Source organism: Meleagris gallopavo, chromosome 10 (assembly GCF_000146605.3).
Source record: "Meleagris gallopavo isolate NT-WF06-2002-E0010 breed Aviagen turkey brand Nicholas breeding stock chromosome 10, Turkey_5.1, whole genome shotgun sequence".
Classification (NCBI taxonomy): Eukaryota; Metazoa; Chordata; class Aves; order Galliformes; family Phasianidae; genus Meleagris; species Meleagris gallopavo.
Genome location: NC_015020.2, coordinates 20,852,365 through 20,858,045, shown reverse-complemented (window position 1 = coordinate 20,858,045; position 5,681 = coordinate 20,852,365).

The following is a 5,681-nucleotide window of genomic DNA, read 5'->3' as shown; positions in this document are numbered from 1 at the left end:
TTTTTAATGGTTAAAGCCAATTTTGCTTCAGAAGCAAATACTTACCCTTTTTTCAGGTCACTAAGTTGAAGCCTGGATGTTATAAATCCATCATCAGTGTTTCCTTACAACTATAGTAGCTGACACATCTGAATTACCAGGAGCTAAAAGCATGCCAGAAGAAATGAGCGCCATCAAAACACATCAGAAGGAGGGGAACAGCAATTGCTTCTGTAATGCACCTGACTGCTGACGGAACAATATTAGCTTGCTTTCTTTGAGAGTGGCCACGCGTAAAAATGAGTTCATAATGAACAAATGTCTGTCCATGAAGAAATTGATTTAAGTGTATCAATTAAAAATTAGCTCCGGCATCACTAGAGGGATGTTTTTAGCACTATTAATGCAAAAAGCATAATAAAATTCTTTTTGAGGTTCAATCAAGTACCCCGATGATGGTGTATATGCACCACTTCCAGGGAGTGTAAATGACTGATCCACTTAAGAAGTTGTGAAACCTTGATTATATCCATGTCATATGGCTTTTCTTCAGGACAGAGCTGCCCGGAAAATAATTCCTCCCTTCCCCATAAAACATTGACATTTCATTAGAAAAAGATGATGATGATTGAGCAAACAGTTGTGGATAAAATAATCCCTAAGTTTTTGACGTTCTGGGGAAAATTTATGTTGAAAATGAGATTCTTTCTCAAAAAGTTCAAAGGTCATGTTCATGTCTAGATTCAAGAAAGCAATAAATGTGTTGGTCACATTTCCATCAGGAACATTATTTGGTCTATTTAATAATGTAAATTAATTCACAACCAAAATAACTGTAATCTGTGAAGAAAGGAAGTCCAAAGGATGACTACTGCAGTTTCATTAAGTATAGGATACTTCTGTAAAAATACAGGTTAGGGATGAAATACCCTAAAATGATGGTAGGGAAATCTTTGGGGTTTGAAACTGCTTTTGCCTCAAAAAGACACAGTGCCCAATGGTTTTGTCTCTTGTTTTGCTCTGTAGGAAGAAGATTGCTCTCAAATGCAGTTGCCTACTGTGGACAGATGCGATCTCACGACAAGGAAGGGGATGTGCAGAAAGTGGAGAGCCTGGGGTAAGCTGTTGGGCATCAGAATAACTCATCATGATAGAGACCACCACAATGTCAGCATCTCTAACACTGGGCATGTCAGAGAGGTCCTCAGAAAAAAGTATGGCAAAGATGGAGCTGTGGGCTGTGAGACGTGCTCTGGTGATCAATACTTTGGATACCACTCCCCTAGAGAACTCATTCTTCTCATATTCTTTCCAGAATTTTGTGATGCTGAAATGTACGTAAAGAAGTCAGAAAAAAATGTGCCAAAGGCTTCTCTGTGAAAAGTCAAAACTCAGTACTTCCTCTTTATTTCTGGATGTAAGCTGGACAGAACTACAGAATCCTGAGGAATTCAGGGCTTTGAAATTCTACATTTTATAATGCAAGCTTGGGAGCATTAAAGCTGTCATAAAAGGACAAGGGCAATCTGCCACTCTAAGCACATTCATATCTCAGGTATATCATAGCACTGCGTTACCAAAACCAAGCATCTCAAGAAAGGTTGTGTGCTTTTTTAAGAAAGAAGATATTTGTGGCTTAACATTAAAGGATGATGCTTAAAGAAATCTGGGATGGTATTAATCATTTTAACTACTCACCGATTTAAATGCTAGTGTGTTGATAGATAAATATGCACCTGCTGGTCACGTTAACTTGCCTTCACTAAAAATACATCTTGCGATACAAGAAAATGCTGCAAAAATGAATCACCACAACCTAAATCTAAACTAAAACCTTTAAAAACTGAAATGATGGCATTTTTTTCAAGCCATGTTTCCATATTTCTGTAACGCCATGCCTTTGTTTTTGAGGAATCCCTTGTCCCTCTCCTTCAGAAGAGTGTTAAAGAGTCAGTGCTTGCTTACTCAGTTCTTTGTGACTTGTGGCCTCAAGGCCTTCTGCAACACCAGCAGCCGTCACATCAAGAAATACAAACATGAGGTTGCAATGCTGTTGCTCATACACTGGAACGTAACCACCTCATTTGCACTGGAAGAGAACGAGGCTTGGAGCTCAGTTCTTCATTTCTCAGTATAAAATCCTGCAATAAGAATAGCAGGACAGATGGAGAGGCATCTTTAGGATTTCAGAATTTTCCTTGGTTGCTGCACCATTTTAAACAGCTGTAATTTATTTTGTACTCATAGGAAGAATAGGAAGCAGCAAACTGCTTTGTAGCCACAGCTCCTATTTCACGTGTTCCACCCAATGCCATTATTTGAAGATTGGCTTATGCAACTTCTCTATTTATTACCAGTTTGTTTTCCCTTTTGTTGCAAGAACCAAGCTGACAGCTGAACATATGTACTTACAATATGAGCTCATGCTCAGCAAGAAAAAACTAATTACAATGGCATATTGTTGGCCCATACCCTGAATATCTTGCCTCCAAAGACAGCAATGCACCACCACTGCACTGCCTTGGGAACAGCACAGATGCAGTGGCAGAGCTTCAAGCTCAGGTACCAGGTTCTGGGCTGCAGCACCAGCTGTAGGAGACACATCCAGGCAGAAGATGGACACCAAGAGGTGATGAATCTGGGAATAGACAGGTCCTTGGTTACTGTAGGGACCTTGGTAATACCTCTGAGCATGACTTTTTGGTTATCCTAGCATGAACCTTCAAATGACAAGATAGGTGAGTGCCATCCTACTCTCTACGTAGCAGGAGAGCGTTCATGGCATGGTAGGAACCTTCACCACTGCCCCTGTCTCCAAAATGCAATCTGCACACAAGAAGGAGAAGAAAAACACGCTACTTCTCATATGGCTTTTTAACAAGGCAATTCCAGGGCTCAGTGCCAGCACTCCTGGTATGAGAGTGCTTATGTTCAGCTGATCGCTCCTTTGGACCATCTCAGAGCTTAGGGTTTTGTACACCAAAGGTCATATCCTGAGTGGGATAATAGCTGATCTGTGCCACAGTCAGTCGGACCAAACAATGTATTTCTGCAAGCTTCCAGCATTCCCTCAACTGAAGAGCTCAGAATCCACCGTGTTATTGCAAGAAGATTGTATTATTCCAGATGCAGTAGAAATCAAAATCATTCTGCATTGTAATATGGGCTTTTTTACACAGCAAAAGCCTCCAGCCACAACAGCAGCAAAAATTAATAACCACACTTATGAGGTCCAGATATGTTTTATCATTATTTTGCAGGCATATGCTTTGTGCGACTCGGATCATTTATTTCCTTTTCATTTTCAAAAGCTAACACATGGCCCTGAACAAAAATTACACTTCATGTTGTATTTTTTCAACTCGGTTAAAACCATGGCACTGGTTTTGTGGAGTTTTACATAAGAATGTGCTGTTTTCTATGACTTTTATGTAATTTAATTCCAGTAAACCAGCCAGAAATAATCTAGAAAGTCTACAATGTGTTTCTGAATTCAGTGTTAGGGATTTTAATACTTTTATTGATGTCAGACTTGAAATTTGATTTGAGCGTGGGAGTTAGTCGCTTCCCCATCTCTATACAGAAATAAAACCCACAGTGTGGACAGGATAAACTCTTCCATCGTCTCCAGGACTAGAAGGGAGGACTGTTAAACTCTGATCCTCATCATCCAAATGAGGAACTACTGCAAAATAAAGAGCTGGCCATCACTCATTTTTCAAGTGCCCAGGACTTGAGATACACTGCAGAAAAGTGAGGAAAATAAAAAAACAAAAACAAGTTTTCTCCCTTATTGTTTTGTCTGTTGTTGACAAACCCGAAGCAATTTTTTGAACAGATGCCCAAATAATGTGTCTGTCTTTCCTTTATCTGTTCAGCTGTGCTTGGCTGTTAGAGATGAAATCCACTGCATAAGGCAGGACTTCTGGGAAAGAGTGTGCTGGATGGGGGGAAATGAAGGGATTAAGGCTGGCCTTGAGAGGGTACCCTTTTGAAAGGGTAGCACATGTGGCTGGTGAGCCCCAAGGCCAGGGAAAATGTTTGTGTGGCTACATAGTAAGGAGTGTAAGAGAGAAAGAGAGAAGCTTTGGTGGTGGGATCCACCATTGCTCTGCTTGGGGCTGGACCAAGGGAGCTTCACCAGGCACTCAGACACGACTCTGCTACAGCAGTGAATCAGAAATGAGACAGAAGTGATTCACAAAGGGTGAAGACTTCACCACTGGCATCCGAGGAGCTAGGAGGACACACAGCTTTGAAAACCCCACGGCATGCTGAACTGCAGCAGTGTATAACCAAAGACAATAAGATTTTGAAAACAGCAGCTACATCTCCCCATAATTTTTCCCCAAAATTGACTGTGTCTCTGAAGGAAGGCCACAGAAAACAAACAAGCCATTCAATTTGTAACACTTAAGACACATTTCTTGTCTGCATCCTCCTTTGCCTGCTTTCCTTCCTCTTTTCTGTCTGTTCTGCTTTCACGTGGACGCTGTTCTGAGCACTGAGTGGGATTCTGACATCAGAGGAGAAATTGGTTGCGACAGAATGAAGCATGATGCACACAGAAAGAGGAAAAGGAGCAGCAGGTGGATGAGCTTGTCACATATTCAGCATTGCCATTTGTCACTTGTGACAGCGGACTGCACCAGCGTTTGATGTGATTGCTACGAAGAACTGTATCACTTCATTCTTGCTTTGGTTGGAGCTACAGTTCTGAAGGTTCAGAAATGCTCAGCACTCATGTTTTAAATTACAGCTAATTCATTTTGATACGCCTTTTTCTTGGATCCATAGACAATATGACTGCAGTGAGGTTTCAAAAAATCAAAGGCAGGTTTCCCTGGGAGATACACATCAGGCTGTGCCTGTGTTTCTGGGGTGTTGCAATACAGCTCATTGCAACCGAGCAGAAATCAGTTCTCCTTTCTTTGGTAAGAGCTGGACAAACAAAGCAATTTCTAGCATCCTAAGAAGAACAGCTTCAGAAAAGACTTCCTCCGTATTGTCGCGGGCTAACCAGCACCAGAACCACAGTTACACCAAGGTCAAGATTGAATTTGTTGCCTGAAGAGATTGTTATTGCATTTCAGTTTCTATTAACGTTCCAAGGTAGCATAGCAGTAATTTGCCAGTGAGAGGCAGGGGTCGAGGGGAAAGTAATGAAGTTACAGTCCTTGATTGTACAAATGCAACTTGAGCCTTATTTTAGGATGTTATCTATCAGCCCGTCTGGCAAATGTCTGTCTGGTAATAATGTATCTGTCTGCTGAAACAAGCCTAAATAATGCAACAGTATATCAATAATTAATAGGCACATAGGTCAACAAGTTCAAGATAGCTACAGGCAAAGGAGATGTGAAAGAAATGGTTCATTTGGGGCAGCTGCCCAGCCTGAAATCACAAACGCGGCTCTGCACAGAAAGGAAGATCCAGAGCGTGGCTCTTTCTGCACTGCAGCCTCACAGAAAACAGGAACCTGCCCCAGTGGCACTTCCCAGGAAAACGGGATCACCCAATGTGGCAAAGAGTGGCAGAACCTGCCCTTTGATTAATGCCTGCCCCGAAATGCCCAGAATTACTACCTTCAGCACCAGAAGAAGGCATCATTTCAAGATCAGGCAAACACCTCTAAGAGTTTCTTCTTGCACTCAATTTCACCAATGCACATACAAATCCAGTGCAAAAGATCTTTTTTTTTT